Source organism: Heloderma suspectum, chromosome 6 (assembly GCF_057233095.1).
Source record: "Heloderma suspectum isolate Gila_16-S chromosome 6, 16-S_ref, whole genome shotgun sequence".
NCBI lineage: Eukaryota > Metazoa > Chordata > Lepidosauria > Squamata > Helodermatidae > Heloderma > Heloderma suspectum.
In genome coordinates, this window is record NC_139463.1 from 107,662,438 (window position 1) to 107,679,764 (window position 17,327).

General features: G+C 47.0%; 1 pseudogene; it reads left to right on the top strand.

Annotated features, from left to right (window-relative positions):
- The first annotated feature begins 633 nt into the window (after positions 1 to 633).
- LOC146342350 (vomeronasal type-2 receptor 26-like) lies at positions 634 to 12,392 on the top strand (annotated as a pseudogene).
- The last annotated feature ends 4,935 nt before the right edge of the window (positions 12,393 to 17,327 follow it).

Consider the following 17,327-nt stretch of genomic DNA (forward strand, 5'->3'; position numbering starts at 1 on the left):
AGCAAGATCTCTCCACTGGTCCTATGCCAATCTTTATCCATTCAGACAATTAGGCCAAGTCTCCAATCGACTGCTTCACCCCAACAGAGGTTTGTATCTTTCCTGCCCCAAGATTAAGCAGGGCAAGCCCTATATGGGGATAGGACCAACACATTTTATTTCCTTGTACTGGGACTTGAGGACTTGGAGAAATCAGATGATGTGCCCTGTAATTTTTAAAATTAATGTGTTAGGCACTGCTGATGTTGGAAGCCCCACAGGTAATCAGAGGTCCCCATGGGGAAAAAACAACAACTGATACCTCAAACAGCCCATCTCTACTGTTAGATGCAACATTCAGTCTATAAAGACTCCTGTCTGAACAACTTGCTCCACCATAATCTGGGAGATTAATTTGAGGCAGGCACAGCTCTGTCAACTGAAGCTTTTCTGTATCTTCTGCCAGGACTGATATTGAGGATGATGGCAATAAGTGATCATGAACGGGTCCGGTTGGAGCTTTGTCCAAATCTGTCCACGTTTCATCTGATTTTGCTGCTGCTACTGTTATATTATTCTTCGAGCAGGAGTTTGAACTCCAGCTCCATACATAGCTGGAACTCAACAGTCCAATCTCATTCATATAAACCTTCAGATGAGATGTTCATTGGCCAATTTGTGTCCATGGCACTTGCTCACACTGTTACACAGGAGTTTACAAAACACCCCAGTTATTCCACTGCAAGAAATGCTTAGTAAGTTCTTTCTTTCTTCCTTTCTTCCTTTCTTTTACTCTCTCATATGAAAAGTTCTGTACTGGACCCAGTGATCGTTCTTCACTTCAAAAAATAAATTGCTACCTTTAAGCACCATCGTTTTGCTTTCTTCACTCTTCTTTTCTTTTTCAAGCCAGGATAGTGTTCATTCAGACTAATATTCTTCCACTCTACCCTGTACAACCAGAACAATTAGCAGGTCAAGGTCAGATCTGGTTCTTCCTTAAACTTTTCTAAGTTATCTCAATTGACGAAAATGTTTTTTGAGCTGTCTTGGGAGCAGAGGTCAGACATTCTTCCATGTGGGAAGAATCCTTAAGTGCACATCCAAACTGCCCTGTACAGTACTTTTCTTTTTTGCAGGAGCACTGTTGGACGTGGGGTGGGCAAACTTCCAGGGGTTGTCCTACCCCGCACTCACCACTGCCGAATTTGCCGCATCCAAACTTATGGCATTTTTGCAGAGGAACAAGGTGTGTTTCCCTGCATGTGCCTTGTTTCCAAGCAGAATCGTGTTTCCAAGAGCATGATTCATCTTGCAAACAAGCATGCTCCATTGTGCCTTATTTCCCTGCAAATTACTGCAATTTCAGCAGTCTTGGAAGGGGAACACGGTGTGTGTGTTGCAAAATAAAGCCGGGGGGGGGGGGAATAAAGCTATTTGTGTTGCCCTTATTTTCGCCGTAGTCTACGTAAAGATTTATGTAGACTACAGCGACCAAATAAGGAACGCGAATGGCGGCTCCCTATGGGGTCCGCCATATGCGTACGTGCTTTTTTTTTTTTTTTAAGTCACCCGTGATAGGCTACGTGACGATTTACGTAGCCTATCATGGCTGACTTTGCAGATCTAGCCGTGATAGGCTACGTTAATCGTCATGTAGCCTATCACGGGGGCGTTTTGTTTTGTTTTTAACTTTTGAATTCGCGGCCGGGCGAGGCGAGGCGCCTCCTCCCCAGCCTGAATTTCGGCTGGGCGAGGCGGGAAGCCTCCCCCCCAGCCTGAATTTCGGCCAGGTGAGGCGGGAAGCCTTCCCCCCCGGCCTGAACTTCGGGGGGAGCAGCGAAGCGCCTCCCCCCCACCGCGAAAAAGCTGCGAGACCAGGTAAGTGGCTTTCATGCACCCCTAGAGAAAAACTGACATTTACCCTGCAAATGTGAGCCACATGGATCTAGTCATTAATTTCATTGTATGTTATGCTACATCTGCAAAGTGAGCTTTGGCTATTGGGCAGTACAGAAATGAAATGAAATGAAATGAAATGAAATGAAATGAAATGAAATGATGAATGAATGAATGAATGAATGAATAAATAAATAAAATTTCAGAGATACACTATATCTTCACAACAGTCCAGTACACTGCATTAGAAAAAGAGATTATGGGGGTGTCTCCATGACAATGGAAGGAGAAGGAAAGAGTGGCTTACCCGCATTTTCATGGAGCTGATTTTGGTCCGGGCAGGGATCCACAAGTGCTTTGCGCCATTCAAAGTCATCTCACAGAACATACTTCTGTGGGGCGGGGGGCTGGGGTGACTGTCATCTGACTGGCAGGGGCTGCTCAACCAATAAGAGAGGCTTCCCCCCTCCAGGCTCTCCCCCCCTTTCTTCTTCCTATTGTTTTGCTGATTATGCTTTATACTGATTTGGATTTTTACTCTGGTTCTATTAGTTATGGATTTCTTTATCTCTGTGTGTAAGTCTGTGGTGAGAAGCAATGAATGAATGTTGTTGTTGTTAGATATTATTATTATTATAATCTTCCTATTTAGTTAGATGAGTGAATCATAATGCAAGATGCAACATATTTGATTTAATAATATATAACCCTCTCATTGCAGCATGATCCCTAAAAACTACCAGCATGTGCTTGCGTTTAATTTTGCCATTCATGAGATCAACAAGAATGCTGAATTTTTACCCAACGCCACACTCGATTCCAAGATTTATGACAGTGCATTTGATCCAGGGCGAAACTGCTGGGCCACTCTGGATCTTCTCTTCCCAGGACAGAGGAATCCCATCAATTATAACTGTGGCAGGAAAGAGAAATTGATGGCTGTCGTTGGAGCACTCACCTCTCAAAACTCCATCCAGATGGCCGACATCTTCAATGCCTACAAGATGCCACAGGTATGTGTTCATGGTGAGATTAACGTCAGCACAGGGCAAGCACCTGCTTGTATCAAAACTGGCTCCCTTCTGATCCTCCTGCCCCACCTGCTGTAGTGGTGGCACAGCACTGGGGCAGGAAGATGAGAGGGGACTGTTGCTCCCCTCTCATCCTCCATTTGCGCATGGCAGGCAGCTGCTGTGTGTGAGACGTCCCTTCTCCTTCCACGGCCTGTGCACAAATGGCTGCTTCTCCCCCTCCTGGGGCCCAGGAAGAGGAGAAGGAGCCCTCACACGTGGTGACCATGGTACTCGTGGCAGGTCACGGAGGTGGAAACTCCTGCTGGTGCTGCCCGCTCCCTGCCGCAACCACCATGCGCAAAACCCTCACACTCTCCTTTCTGGTGTCGGGAGCACGAGAGGTTTGCCCATGGAGGCGGCAGTGCTGCTGACATTGGCAGGGGGCGGCAGTGCGAATCCCTGCCACTGCCATCCACCGACTACCCCTGGCACTGCTGCCGCCATGTGCAAATGGCTCCTTCTCCCCCTCCTCAGTCCTCGGAGGGGGAGAAGGAGCCATTTGTGCAGTGCCCATTTGTGCACAGGAGCTATTTGCACACAGGGCATCTGGTGGGGAGCCTGTGGCTTTGCTCACTAAAGCTAGCTGAGCCAGGGCCTCGGGGGGAAGCCATCGAATCTGAAGAGGGCTTGATTTCCCCATGCTGGACACCCCGATATGGGAATAGCAACACTGAGCTACTCTGCAGGGCTCAAGTAACCCACACTGAGTTACAGCCATGACTCCCGTAATTTAGATATCATAATGATGAAATTTATGAGCATTGCAATGCCAGTTTAAAAAAATACTGTTTACCATCTCAAAGAAATATTAATTAATTATTAAGACCTGAGTTCGAAAGATCATGAACTGCTGTCCTTCCTCCGCTCCAACATTTTATTTGGGGGGGGGGGTAGACACACTACAGAGCTACACTAACTGCCTGGATTCCTGCATTGATCTTTTGAGGCAGTATTCACTTTTCCACAAGGAAAGACCCACCAAAAGGCTTTCCAATGAACCAGGAAGTTAATTCTGCAGACAGTGGGTGTGTCAAACGCTGCTATGACTTCATTCATTGGCTCAAACCGATGAAAGGTGGGAGGTGCTATATTTGCTTACAAACCAAATGGGCAGAGAAGTGTCTATGCATATCTCAGGTTCTACATGAGCAAGAGGCTTGCTTTTTAAAAACATGAAAGCTGGGAATCTGGAGATTATGGGTCATTGGGGTGGGCGGCGACTGCCCCCCATTGGCCCGTCTTGTGGATGCCCATGAAAGCTAGTTGATTCAACATCCTGTTTAGAATCTACTCGCAGCCTGAGTATTGATAACACCAGACGTGTTTGCTAGGAAATTTAAGATTAGACTGTTAGAGACAACAATGTTTAAGAGTAGATTATTATATTGAGCGAGGTCAAGATGTTAGCAAAGGTTTGGAAGGAGTCAGTTTGGGTGAAGAACGTTGTGATGGTTTTTTCATTCCTGAAGGTATCATATCATTCCCATTAGCTCAGCTATGGTGCCTTTGATCCAGCACTGAGGGACAAAACTCGCTTTCCTTCATTCTACCGGATGGTCCCAAATGAAGATCCTCAGTACGTTGGGATTGTTGGGCTACTCAAGCATTTCTGATGGAACTGGATCGGCCTTATTGTTTCAGAGGATGACAGTGGGGAAACCTTCCTCCGAACGCTGAGACCAAGGCACTTGGAAAACAATCTTTGCATTGCTTGGATGCACATGATCCCAAGAGTGACAACATATTTACCACATAAAATAATTCAAAAAAAATTGGGACCAATTCAATCAACTCTCACACGGAGTAAAATCAATGTGATTCTTGTGTATGGAGACGGTCAGTCTCTGGAGGCGTTACGGCTAGTTTTATACTCCAATGAAGTTCTTCAGACGTATCCTATAGAGAGGGTATGGATCACAACAGCTGAATGGGATTTCACTGCCTTAGCACCTGGGAGTGAATTCACCACTAAATCTTTCAATGGCACCTTGTCCTTCACCCTCCATACAAACGTGGTGCCAGGATTTCAAGATTTTGTGGAGATGATCAATCCTTTCCAGTCCACTTTTTATTTCATCCATCAATTCTGGGCCAGTGCGTTTATCTGTTCCTTCCCTACGTATAACCTTTATGTCGCAAACAAGAGAAACTGCACTGGGAAGGAGAAGCTGGGGAGTCTTCCTGGATCTATGTTTGAAACAGGGATGTCTGGCCAGAGCTACAATATCTACAATGCTGTCTATGCTGTAGCACATGCTCTCCATGCCATGGATTCATCAAGAGACATGTACAAAACAAGGGGAGATGGAAGAACATGGGATCTCCAGAAACTTCAGCCATGGCAGGTCATTGCACCTCCAGGACTGAAATGGCAAAACATTATAATATACCATACCAGAATTAACTCGAAATACAAGAAATGCCAAATCGTAGATAAATCAACAGTAGAAAAGGGACAACCATGTTGGCAGACTTAATTTCTTAGACCATGACTGAAAAGGAATGTCCAGCCCCTTTGAAACCCATAAAAGCTGTGTTCTGGCTGGAAGCGGCTGTGGCAGTCAGTAGGTTTCCGATATAAGCTGTGCTTGTATGTCCATTATGGACTTGCACAGTCATGTCCAGAAAGTGAACCTGTTGTGTGGACTGGCTGAGATTTTGTCGTAAACAATGCTTTTGCTGAGTGCCTCGGTTTGGGCAGGGGGCAGGAAGCATTGTATGCAAAACCCCAATCCAGGGTCACAACCCTCTGAAGGAGTCCATTCAGAATTCCTATTGTAGCATATTAGGATTCTTGTTTTGTATATTGTGGAGACCTCAGGTGTTCTGGGAGTTCGTCGGTTTGTGTTGGTGCTCTGATTAATGTTAGTTGACATCTTTCTTCCTACCTTGCATAGACATTTTAAAATGTTGGGAAAGTACAAACTCTTGTAGATTCATTTTTGGTGGTAATGATTCAGTGGCTAAAGGTAGTGAAAGTCAGGTTTGCATAGCAGTGATATTAACCAGTTCCTTGCCGTTTGACCCCATTCCTTTTTTTTCTCCTTCCCTTTAGCTTCACGGGTTTCTGAGAAACATCCATTTTAACAACAGTGCTGGTGAAGAAATATTTTTCAATGATAATGGGGACCTGGCAGGGGGATATGATCTCATCAACTTGGTCACCTTCCCCAATGAATCCTTTCAGAGAGTCCAAGTTGGAAGGATGGACCCCCAGGCTCCTGCAGGGAAAGAGTTCATTGTGAATGGAAGTGCTATTATGTGGAATCATAAATTCAGGCAGGTAAGCACAGTGATCAACATCGCCACCATATTTTATGCACAGACTCTGGATATTGGCCTCAGGATCTTCTGCACTGGGATTTAGCAGCAAAACCTGGTGTCAAGGTTCCTCTTATGACCTGGACCCCCAGAGCAACTCCTTTCGTCCTCCTTAACTCCTTAAGTCCCTTTCGTACATCCCTTTTGTTGTTGTTGTTGTTCAGTCGTTCAGTCATGTCCGACTCTTCATGACCCCATGGACCATAGCACACCAGGCCTTCCTGTCCTGCGCACTCTCCCGGAGCATGCTTAAGTTCATATTCATTGCATCGGTGATGCTATCTAGCCATCTCATTCTCTGCCGTCCCCTCCTCCTTTTGCCTTCAGTCTTTCCCAGAATCAGGGTCTTTTCCAGATAGTTTTCTCTTCGCATTAGGTGGCCAAAATATTTGAGCTTCAGCTTCAGTATCTGTCCCTCCAATGAGCACTCAGGGTTGATTTCCTTTAGGATGGACTGATTTGACCTCCTTGCAGTCCAGGGGACTTGTAAGAGTCTCCTCCAGCACCACAGTTCAAAAGCATCAATTCTTGGGTACTCAGCCTTCCTTATAGTCCAGCTCTCACAGCCATACATTACTACTGGGAAAAACATAGCTTTGATTAGATGGACCTTTGTTGGCAAGCTGATGTCTCTGCTTCTTACTATGCTGTCTAGGTTTGCCATAGCTTTCCTCCCAAGGAGCAAGCGTCTTTTAATTTCATGGCTACAGTCACCATCTGCAGTGATCTTGGAGCCCAAGAAAGTAAAATCTGTCACTGCTTCCATTTCTTCCCCTTCTATATGCCAGGAAGTGATAGGGCCAGATGCCATGATCTTCCTTTTTTTAATGTTGAGTTTCAAACCAGCTTTTGCACTCTCTTCTTTCACCCTCAACAAGAGGCTCTTGAGATCCTCTTTGCTTTCTGCCATTAGGGTGGTATCGTCTGCATATCGGAGGTTGTTGATAATTCTCCCAGCATTCTTAATTCCGACCTGTGATTCATCCAACCTGGCATTTCTCATGATGTACTCTGCATATAAGTTAAATAAGCAGGGTGACAATATGCAGCCTTGTCGTACTCCTTTCCCAATTTTGAACCAATCGGTTGTTCCATGTCTGGTTCTTACTGTTGCTTCTTGACCCTCGTACAGGTTTCTCAGGAGACAGGTAAGGTGGTCTGGTACTCCCATCACTTTAAGAATTTGCCAGAGTTTGTTGTGATCCACACAATCAAAGGCTTTAGCGTAGTCAGTGAAGCAGAAATAGACATTTTTCTGGAATTCTCTTGCTTTCTCCATGATGCAGCGAATGTTGGCAATTTGATCTCTAGTTCCTCTGCCTCTTCGAAACCCAGCTTGTACTTCTGGTAGTTCTCGGTTCGCATACTGCTGAAGCCTAGCTTGTAGGATTTTGAGCATCACCTTGCTGGCATGTGAAATGAGCGCAATTGTGCAGTAGTTTGAACACTCTTTGGCATTGCCCTTCTTTGGAATTGGAATGTAAACTGACCTTTTCCAGTCTTGCGGCCATTGTTGAGTGTTCCAAATTTGTTGGCATATTGAATGTAGCACTTTAACAGCATCATCTTTTAGGATTTTAAATAGCTCAGCTGGAATATTACTGTCATCTCCGCTAGCTTTGTTGTTACTAATGCTTCCTAAGGCCCACTTGACTTCACTCTCGAAGTTGTCCGGCTCAAGTTCAGTGACCGCACTATCATGGCTATCAAGGACATTACCATCATGGCTATCAAGGACATTAAGATCTTTCCTGTATAGTTCTTCTGTGTACTCTTTCCACCTCTTCTTAATCTCATCTGCTTCTGTGAGGTCCATGCCTTCTTTGTCCTTTATCATGCCCTTCTTTGCACAAAACGTTCCTTTGAGATCTCCAGTTTTCTTGAAGAGATCTCTAGTCTTTCCCATTTGGTTTTTTTCCTCATTTTCTTTGCATTGTTCATTTAAGAAGGCCTTCTTGTCTCTCCTTGCTATTCTCTGGAACTCTGCATTCAGTTGGATATATCTTCCCCTTTCTCCCTTGCTTTTTGCTTCCCTTCTTTCCTCAGCTACTTGTAAAGCCTCATCAGACAGCCACTTGGCTTTCTTGCATTTCTTTTTCTTTGGGATGGATTTTGTTGCTGTTCGTACATCCCTACCCCTAGTTTAAAATGTGGAGAAGAAGGCGGCGGCAACCCAGTTAAGCACTAACATGGTTGAAGACATTGGGATACATATCCAGACATTTAAGAGCTCAGGACTCAGATCCCTGGGCTTGGGTGGGGAGTTTGTCAGTTTGGGTTCCTCCCCCATTCCATTTTTTAAAAATCTTAAATCCTTTTTGTCCCAAATATGGAGATCTTTGCAAAGTTTGGTAAATTTTTATCCACACTGTACTGAAATGAATTTCTCATCCATCCCTACCCTATATTTACAGGGAGATTTATTTATCCAGAAGGCTACACAAGTACACTAGCACCTTATTAGGATTTCATGTCACAAACCATATGGTATCTTTTAGTAATGTGGATTTTGCTATGGTAGCTGCTGACATGCCAGTATAAGCTATCTCCATGTAGGCAAGTTACCACTTTTTAAAATCCTCTTTCAAGTTTTTCTGATTTATTTATTTTTTTATGATATTTATGGTAAGGTAATCTATCCAACTGACTAAACTAATGATGCAATTCCCAGAGGCTGTACTTTTCCGTTATAATACCATCTGATTGCACTGCTTTTCTCTCTCTCTCTCTCTGCACCAATGTAGGGATGGCCGTGAATTTCTCCACGAATCTCGGGGAGGCCGAATGCGTTGGCATTCGGCCCCCCAAAATTGTTGGTGAAATTCTCCGCCCCCCCGCCCCCCCTCCGGGATGGGACTTACCTCCCTCGAATGTCCCTCTCAGCGGCGGGTCCCGGCGGCGTCTCGGCGGCATTTCGGCAGGGGCGGGGGCGGCGGCTGGTCTTCCGACTGGCTGCCGCCACTGCCATTACAAAGTGAATGAAAAAAAAAACACACACACACCCGTGATAGGCTACGTAACGATTAACATAGCCTATCCCGGCTAGATTTCCAATGTCATCCGTGATAGGCTATGTTAATCGTTACGTAGCCTATCACAGTTGACTTTGGGGGGAAAAAAAGCACGTACACAAATGCGTTCCTTTTTTTTTTTTTTTGCGTTCCTTATTTGGGCCCGGGTAGTCTACGTAAAGATTTATGTAGACTACGGCGAAAATAAGGGCAACGCTATTAAAACTGGACACAGTACTCCAGATGAGGCCTAACCAGTGCTGAGTAGAGGGGAACTAGTACTTCCCGGGATTTGGAAGCTATGCTTCTATTAATGCAGCCCAAAAGAGCATTGGCCTTTTTGCAGCCACATCACACTGTTGGCTCATATTCAGCTTGTGATCGACAACAATTCCAGGATCCTTCTCTCTTGTAGTGTGGTTGAGCCACGTATCCCTCATCTTGTAACTGTGCATTTGGTTTCTTTTTCCTAAGTGCAGAACTTGGCATTGATCCCTGTTAAATGGCATTCTGTTGTTTTCTGCCCAGAGCTCCAGTCTATCCAGATCACTTTGAATTTTGTTTCTGTCTTCCCAAGTATTAGCTATCCCGCCCAATTTTGTGTCATTTGCAAGTTTGATCAGCATTCCCCGCACCTCCTCCTCCAAGTCATTAATACAAATGTTGAAGAGCACTGGGCCCAAGACTGAGCCCTGCGGTAGCCCACTTGTTACCTCTCCCCAGTTTTAGAAGGTCCCATTGATAAGCACTCTTTGAGTCCGATTCTGTAGCCAACTGTGGATCCACCGGATCGTTGTTTCATCTAGCCCATTTTGAGCTAGTTTGCTCATCAGGATATCATGGGGCACTTTGTCAAAAGCTTTGCTGAAGTCGAGGTATATGATGTCCACAGCATTCCGACGGTCTACAAGGGAGGTTACTTGATCAAAAAATGAGATCAGATTTGTCTGGCAGGACTTGTTTTTGACAAATCCATGTTGGCTTTGAGTAATCACGGCATTGTTGTCAAGGTGCTTCCAGATGGATTGCTTTTAGGGATGGCGGAGAATTTCTCCCCGAAACTTCAGGGGGCCGAGCGCCAACGTGTTCGGCCCCCCGAACAAGTTTCGGGGAGAAATCCTCCGCCCCCCCCGCCCCCCCCCCCGGGACGGGACTTACCTTCCCTGAATGTCCCTCCCGGCGGCGGGTCTGGCTGGCGGTTCGTCCGGTGTTCGAGCGGGGTGGGAGTGGCAGCCGGTCTTTCGAACGGCTGCCGCCCCCGCCATTGCAATGAAAGGAAAAAAAAAAAACACGTCCCCTGATAGGCTACGTGACGATTCACGTAGCCTATCACGGCAAGATTTGCAAAGTCAGCCGTGATAGGCTACGTGAATCGTCATGTAGCCTATCACGGGTGACTAAAAAAAAAAAAAAGTGCGTACGGCTAATGGTGGCCCCCATAGGGAGCCGCGATTCGGGTTCCTTATTTGGTCCCTGTAGTCTACGTAAAGATTTAGGTAGACTACTGCAAAAATAAGGGCAACGCTAGAAGAAAAAGAGATGTAGCTGAGGATTGCACCTATCAGGAAAAGTTACTTGCATGCCAAATGGCTTTCCTTCTGCTTTCCATTAGACACTGCCCACTTCCACCTGTGTCGAGAGCTGCCACCCGGGACAGAGCAGGTTCGTCCAGCAGGGGAAGCAAGTGTGTTGCTATGATTGTGTTGAGTGCCCCCAAGGAAGGATTTCCATCCAGATGGGTAAGTGCAGGAATCCCGAGTGATTTGAAAATAACCCAGAAGTTTGTATTTCAGGTATATTTTAATTCCTATCATGGTTCTCTAAATAGGAATATATGAGTGTGTTTACTATGAACAGCGGTGGACAAAGGAAGAAGAAACTTTGTTCTATGAGCTCCAGTTAAACAATTCCAGCTAAATTCAGGGAATCTTTGTATTCTTTGGCCACTTACCCATCTGAATTCTAGAGATAATCACACAAAAATCGAAGAGTTTCAGGTTCATATGTATTTTAATTCCTAGCACTTTTCTTGAAATACAAATATATTACTGTGTTGAGTATGAACAGGGCCAGGAAGAGGAAATGCAGACAGAACCATTATCACTGATGCTGAAGAAAGTGGATTTGTTAAATGAGGTCAAATTAAAGGACTGCAGCTAAACACAGAGAATATGTTTTAACATAAAGCTTTTGCTCAACACTTTCAGATGCAGATCAATGTGAGAAGTGCCAAGAAGATCAGTATCCGAACAAGAATCAGGACCAATGTATTCTTAAAGTCATAAGCTACCTATCTTATGAGGAGCCTTTGGGAGCAGTTCTCACCTCCTTGGCTCTTTTCATTTCTGTGATCACACTTTTGGTGTTGTGGACCTTCATTCGGCACCAAAATACACCCATTGTCAAAGCCAACAACTGGAGCATCACCTGTATCTTGGTCTCCTCCCTGCTGTTCTGCTTTCTCTGCTCCTTCTTATTCATTGGCCAGCCTGGGAAGGTGACCTGCCTTCTGAGGCAAACAGTGTTTGGCCTCATCTTCTCCATTGCTGTGGCTTGTGTGTTAGCAAAAACCATCACTGTGGTTTTGGCCTTTGTAGCTACAAAGCCTGGAAACAGGGTGAGGAAATGGGTGGGGAAGAGACTTCCTGTATCAGTGATATTGTCTCTCTCTCTTATTCAAGCTGGCATTTGTTTTGTGTGGCTGGCAACTTCTCCCCCCTTCCCAGAGTTGGACATGCACTCCCAGGTTGACGCGATCCTAGTTCAATGCAATGAAGGCTCAGCCCTCATGTTCTACATTGTCCTGGGCTACATGGGGTTTCTGGCCCTCATCAGTTTCACGGTGGCTTTCCTTGCCAGGAAGTTGCCTGATACTTTCAATGAAGCCAAGCTGATCAGTTTCAGCATGTTGGTCTTCTGCAGTGTTTGGGTGTCCTTTGTGCCAACCTACCTGAGCACCAAGGGGAAATACATGGTGGCCGTGGAGGTCTTCTCCATCTTGGCCTCCAGTGCTGGCTTACTGGGTTGCATCTTCCTCCCCAAATGCTACATTATTATATTCAGGCCTGAACTGAACACCAAGGAGCAATTAGTCAGGAAAAAAGAATAGTCCCAGCTTGGGGGAGAACTGACATCACCTTTGATTTCAGAGTGTCTTTTTCTTGAGCTATTTCCCAACCTGGTGTAACTGAAGTGGGGATAACACTGCTCCCCCACATTTGCAATGCCAGTGGTGTCCTTTGAAGTTGGTGGGGGCATTTTTGGTGATTTTCACGGGTGGTATTCAAACTCTATCCATTTCTGGCTCGTGGTGGCTACCATTATCTAAGATCCATGTTAAGTGGCCTTGCAGACCAGTTGGCGCATGGATTGTTGAGGATTTCAGCATGGAGATGGGAGGATAATTGACAGGGGGTTGCTTGTTTGGGCTTGAAGTCATCTGTGGCTGACGATTAAGAGGGTTGGGATTTGTGGGCTGGTTTAGTTTCGTGTCTATGAAACTGAGGTACAAATCAAGAAATATCTGTTTAAGAGCAATCTTAGGCTCCCGAAGCATTGTCTGTGGGCCCATAGGAGAGTTGAGATTCCCCCCTCAGAGGAGACTCTGACCCCAGAAGCGGGAGTTGGACAACCCTCCCTGTGCTGCCTAGGGATGGCGGAGAATTTCTCCCCGAAACTTCGGGGGGCCGAGCGCCAATGTGTTCGGCCCCCCGAACAAGTTTCGGGGAGAAATCCTCCGCACCCCCCCACACCCCGCACCCCCCCCCCGGGACGGGACTTAACTTCCCTGAATGTCCCTCCCGGCGGCGGGTCCGGCTGGCGGTTCGTCCGGTGTTCGAGCGGGGCGGCTGCCGCCCCCGCCATTGCAATCAAAGAAAAAAAAAAAACGTCCCCTGATAGGCTACATGATGATTCACGTAGCCTATCACGGCTAGATTTGCAAAGTCAGCCGTGATAGGCTATGTGAATCGTCACGTAGCCTATCACGGGTGACTTTAAAAAAAAAAAAAAGCACGTACGCATATGGCGGTCCCCATAGGGAGCCGCCATTCGCGTTCCTTATTTGGTCGCTGTAGTCTACGTAAATCTTTACGTAGACTACGGCGAAAATAAGGGCAACACAAATAGCTTTATTTCCCCCCCCCCCCGGCTTTATTTTGCAACACACACACTGTATTCCCCTTCCAAGACTGCTGAAATTGCAGTAATTTGCAGGGAAATAAGGCACAATGGAGCATGCTTGTTTGCAAGATGAATCATGCTCTTGGAAACACGATTCTGCTTGGAAACAAGGCACATGCAGGGAAACACACCTTGTTCCTCTGCAAAAATGCCATTATTTAATAATGCCATTATTAGACGATTCACGTAGCCTATCATGGCTAGATCTGGAAAGTCAGCTGTGATAGGCTACGTGAATCGTCACGTAGCCTATCACGGGTGACTTTAAAAAAAAAAAATGCGTACGCGAATGGCGGCCCCCATAGGGAGCCGCCATTCGCGTTCCTTATTTGGTGGCTGTAGTCTACGTAAATCTTTACGTAGACTACGGCGAAAATAAGGGCAACGCTATTTGCGTTGCCCTTATTTTCGCCGTAGTCTACGTAAAGATTTACGTAGACTACAGCCACCAAATAAGGAACGCGAATGGCGGCTCCCTATGGGGGCCGCCATTCGCGTACGCATTTTTTTTTTTTAAAGTCACCCGTGATAGGCTACGTGACGATTCACGTAGCCTATCACAGCTGACTTTCCAGATCTAGCCATGATAGGCTACGTGAATCGTCACGTAGCCTATCAGGGGACGTTTTTTTGTTTTTGTTTTTACTTTCGTGTTCGCGGCCGGGCGAGTTGGGAAGCCTCCTCCCCGGCCTGAATTTCAGCCGGGCGAGGCGGGAAGCCTCCCCCCCAGCCTGAATTTCGGCCGGGCGAGGCGGGAAGCCTCCCCCCCTGGCCTGAACTTCACGGGGGGAGCAGCGAAGCGCTCCCCCCCACCGCGAACAAGCTGCGAGAAAAGGTAAGTGACTTTCGTCCACCCCTAGTGCTGCCCTGTCACAGCTGGTCCAGGAGCCTGCCCTCGCTTGCCCTTGCTCATGTCCTCCCAGACTCACCCTGACCTGTCTGGCAAGGGCCCGCATAATGCCTCTAGTATTGCACATGTTACACTTTCCTGGTCTTAAACTGCACATACTTAAATATGCGCATTTTTAAGCCCCCTTTTTCGCAAAACGCAAAAGAGGGCAGCGTTTCAGCAGGCGCCCGGAGAACCTGAGCTGGGGTGGGTTCCTACATGCCTATCTGCAAAGGAGATTGGTTATTGATGGATGTTTGCGGGTCCTTTACATGATGTTGTCAACCTCCAGTGCCTCTTCTGTGCAAACTACTTAACTTTGTGTTCCTTATTTGGTCCCGGTAGTCTACGTAAAGATTTACGTAGACTACAGCCAAAATAAGGGCAACGCTATTTGCATTGCCCTTATTTTCTCCGTAGTCTATAAGGAACGCATTTGCCACCATTTGCGAACGCGCTTTTTTTTTTTTGTCCAAAGTCACCCGTGATAGGCTACATAACGATTTATGTAGCCTATCATGGTGGACTTTGGAAATCTAGCCGTGATAGGCTACGTTGATCGTTACGTAGCCTATCACGGGGTTTGTTTGTTTGTTTTACTTTATTTTGTAATGGCAACGGCGGCAGCCGGTCAGAAGACCGGCTGCCGTCCCCGCCCCCGACAAAACGCCACCGAACCGCTGCCGGGACCTGCCGCTGGGAGGGACATTCGCAGGAGGTAAGTCCCATCCCGGGGGGGGGTGGGGGGTGGAGAATTTCACCAATTTCGGGGGGCCGAATGCGTTGGCATTCGGCTTCCCAGAGATTCGGGGAGAAATTCTCCACCATCCCTACCTACCTCACATCGATCAGCCAAGGCAGCCAGAGAAAGGCCTCTGAGGATGATGGAAGGGTCAGGGCAGATATTTATGGAAGTAGACAGTCCTTCCAGTTACCTGGCGCTACGCTGTTTAAGAGCTTTGTAGGTTAATACCAGCACTTTGAATTGGGCCTGGAAATGGACTAGCACCCAGTATAGATCATAAAGCACTGGCATTATATGATCATATTGGCCAGTCCCTGTTAACATTTTCACTGCCATATTTTGGACCTGAAGCGAAGGAAAAGAAAACAGGAAAGAAAGCACCAATGGCCTCAGATCCAGATGCCAGCCCTGAAATGGCCTTTCCACCCTTCGTAGTCAGCTCTGTGCTTGTGCTGAAAATGGGCAAACAAAAGAGAGCACGGAGAGAAAAAAGGAGAAGGGAAGGAGTAGGCACGTCTCCTTAGAGGAACAGGCTGAGCAATACTTTATTCATTCCAGATGAATCTTCAAACCCATTTCAGTCCGACTTTTCTGCTGTCAAGGAAATACAAAGTACAGCAGAGGCTGGGAGGAGGGGAGGAGGAGAGGCCACTCTTCTTCCTTCTTGGCTCTGCCCTCACCCCCTCGGTGCAACCTCAGATGCCTCAGAACGGTGCCTCATGCCTAGGTCTAGTCTTGTGCAACTGGGTCATCTTATCCATGCTTACTCAGGATTCAACTGCATTGAACAACACGCCATGTACTTCTGACTAAAAGTGAATCCAGTCAGCTCTTGGGGCCTCTGAGACACAGGAGGGGAGTACTAGCATGTTTGGGACAGCTCCAGGTTTTGCAGACATACATAGGGGTGAACGAAAGTCACTTACCTTTTCTCGCAGCTTTTTCGCGGTGGGGGGGAGTGCTTCACTGCTCCCCCCGCGAAGTTCAGGCCGGGGGGGGAGGCTTCCCGCCTCGCCCGGCCGAAATTCAGGCCGGGGGGGGAGGCTTTCCGCCTCGCCCGGCCGAAATTCAGGACGGGGAGGAGGCTTCCCGCCTCGCCCGGCCGCGAACACGAAAGTAAAAACAAAAACAAAAAAAGTCCCCTGATGGGCTACGTGACGATTCACGTAGCCTATCACGGCTAGATCTGGAAAGTCAGCCGTGATAGGCTACGTGAATCGTCACGTAGCCTATCACGGGTGACTTTAAAAAAAAAAAAAGCGCGTACGCGAATGGTGGCCCCTATAGGGAGCCGCCATTCGCGTTCCTTATTTAGTTGCTGTAGTCTACGTCAATGTTTACGTAGACTACGGCGAAAATAAGGGCAACGCAAATAGCGTTGCCCTTATTTTCGCCGTAGTCTATGTAAACATTGACGTAGACTACAGCGACCAAATAAGGAAGGGGAATGGCGGCTCCCTATGGGGGCCGCCATTATCCGTACACACTTTTTTTTTTTTAAAGTCACCCGTGATAGGCTACGTGACGATTCACGTAGCCTATCACGGCTGACTTTGCAAATCTTGCCGTGATAGGCTACGTGAATCGTCACGTAGCCTATCAGGGGACTTTTTTTTTTTCTTTCATTGCAATGGCGGGGGCGGCAGCTGGTCGAAAGACCGCCCCGCTCGAACACCGGACGAACCGCCAGCCGGACCCGCCGCTGGGAGGGACATTCAGGGAAGGTAAGTCCCGTCCCGGGGGGGGCGGGGGGCGGGGGGGCGGAGGATTTCTCCCCGAAACTTGTTTGGGGGGCCGAACACGTTGGCGCTCGGCCCCCCGAAGTTTCGGGGAGAAATTCTCCGCCATCCCTAGACATACAATAAACCTTTCGGGGGCAAAACTCTTATGTAGGGATGTCAGAGAATTCTGCCACGGACTGAAATGGGATCGAACTCCCTTCAGTCCGTGCCACAGAATCCTCTGCGGAACGGCGACACGAGGTCCTGCGGAGCCAGCAGTCATGCAGCTTTTTTTTCATTGTCCGCAAAGAGTCACAAAATTTTCATAAATAAAAACGCAGTGTAGTATATTCCGATAATAAATACCTAAGGTTTTTTTTAAAAAATGAATTGTGCTCACTGCCTTGTTTGCGGGTGTTCTTTTTAAATTGAAATCCTCTGTCTCCATTTACTTTCAGCCAAAACACTGAATACAGCCAAAACACTTCCTCTTCCAAAACACTTTGG